Raw genomic sequence first — 2,371 nt, 5'->3', positions numbered from 1 at the left:
TTAAAAAAAAAAATAACCCCCAAAATAATCCACATACCCAAATCCCCCCAACTTGCAAAGTGAAAAATGCTCACCGGTCTCCCGGTGAGGTGTTTTTTTTCCTCAAAATGTGGCAAGAAAGGACAGTTTGGGGGTTCGCCTGCCCCTCTGTGGGGACATTTTCCTCATGAAGGGCTGTGGAGCTCCTTGCTGCTGGCTGGAAGCGCAACCCCATAAATTTATTGGTGATAAACCCATTAAGGGCCACTTTGGCACGAAAAAAACCTAAATTTGGAGCCGTGTGAGGGTACTGGGGGATGTTATAGCAAGTGTGGACTGAGGGGACTGGGCTTGCCTGTCTGCAGAAGTCCTCCCATTGTGGCGGCCGGGGTCTGTTAATGAGGGGTGGCTGCCTGCATGTCAGGGATGTCATGCCAGCAAGGAGCACAGCCCGAACGTATTTAAGAGCACCGTGAGGGGTTTGGGGGTCACAGATGCCTCAAAAATGGCCCCTGGGCCACAGTGGCCCTTTTGGGGAGGCTTTGCCCCCCCAAAAGGGCCCGTCACTGTGGCAACGCCGGCTGGCTGCCCTCACCCAAGATGGACCCCCAGGGCTTTGTCCCCCAGGGGCCATCTTGAGCAAGGCCCTCCTAGCAGCTAGGGGAAGGCCGCGGCCATCTCGCCCCGCTTGCCCCGACCGCCCTACGCTGAGGAGGAAGCCGCAGCCATCTTCCCTCTCGCCTTGCCTGAGGGCGAGGCTGCCATTTTGAAAGAGGGCGGCGGGCCGCCATTTTGGAAGCGGGCGCGGGCCGCCATTTTGGAAGCGGGCGACTCCTCTCTGAGGCCATCCCGACCCGCAGGCCCTGAATCAACGTTTTTTCCACTCCAATTTCTGCTCCCCCCCACAACACAATAGCAATGTCTCCTGCAAATATTTCATCACCAATGCAAATTTTAGCAGAGACAGTAAGGAAAATTTAAAGAAAAGCAGAGAAATTGGGACATTGTGTCCTCCATCTGCCTTGCACTTCTCCCACAGCAAGAGGGACGCTCCTGGTAGGGATTATAAATCTGGGGAAGGGCTTTTGCATGGTTGCAGGGAGGTTTTGGGTTATTTTTGCCTGAATTCAGGTCCACTGAGCTGTTACATGACACCCGTGGTGATGCAGAAGAAAGGCCAATCCTGTGAAAACCACCCACAAAAAATCCTCACGCCTTCATGCTGGAAACCCCCAGTTCAGTGACCGCCACCCCCTGAAAATGCATTTCTGAAGGAAAAAAGTCCACAGGGAGCTCCTCCAACTTATTTTTCACAGTATTTAATCCTCTTTGCTGGAAAACCCAGCTGCTGGGTGACAGGTGAGAAAGCCCAGGCCAAAAATGTGCCCCTTTCCACAAAAAGCATTAATTTTGAGGCAAAACGGGCTGCCCTGAAGGTCGTCTGTTGCCCAGGGCAGCTCCTGGTGTTTCCTTTCGTTAGCAAAAAACTGGCTGAAAAATCATAAAAAGCAAAGCCAGGCAAGCCACCCACTGGCTGATAGCACCATTAAGGCTTAATTATGACCATGAAGCTGCAATTTAAATTAATTAAACCCTGCAGGGGTTGTTGGGGTGGGTTTTGAGGACCCACATCCACCCCCTGGGATGCTCCCTGCACCCTGGTGCCTTTGGCACCCCAGCCCCAGTGCCTTGCTGGCGCTGGGGTGAATTAACCTGATTTAGGGTACCCCCAGAAACATCCCTTTGTTCCGGCCTGGTGGTGAAAACCAAGGGGAAAAGCAAGAAAAATGGGAGGATGTTTCAGCAAGGTAGGGGGACAGCCCTGACTGTTAGAGGAGTAATTAAGAAAAATTAAAATAGGAGATTGCCCGTGTTCAGCCTAATGAAGACGCTTCGTTGTCGAAACTTGAGACATTAAGACGACCATTTTTAGCAATTATTAATATGCGATTTAATAGTTTAATAGAGGCAGGATGAGGAGATGTGGGTAAATTTATGTGTATTTAAAGTTTATTTTCAGGGAAGTCTTGGGATTACGGAACACCGTGGATGTAGGGATGCTCCGTGGGGCTGCTGCCTGCCATGGGGCACCCCAGGGATGCTCTGTGGGGCTCATACCCCAATACTGGGGGGGTGTCTCAAGATAAGGGGGGCGAGGCCCTGGCCCTGACCCCCCCCCCCCTTTGACAAAGCAGGCGGGGGAACCCAGGGTGTCCAGCTGTCGTCCCCCCCCCCATCCTACAGGCACTGATGCATCCCCCAACATCCTATAAGGACCCAGATATCCAGGCCTCCCCCCACCCTGAGCAACCTATACGGAGGCAAACCTTCCCCCTGGCACCCTATAGGGACCGAGACACGTTCCTCCCCCACCCCACCAAGCTATAAGGAC

This window comes from Haliaeetus leucocephalus, unplaced genomic scaffold, assembly GCF_000737465.1.
Source record: "Haliaeetus leucocephalus isolate CR32 unplaced genomic scaffold, Haliaeetus_leucocephalus-4.0 Scaffold267, whole genome shotgun sequence".
Lineage (NCBI taxonomy): Eukaryota > Metazoa > Chordata > Aves > Accipitriformes > Accipitridae > Haliaeetus > Haliaeetus leucocephalus.
The sequence above is the reverse complement of the archived record's forward strand: the minus strand, read 5'-3'. Positions refer to the sequence as shown.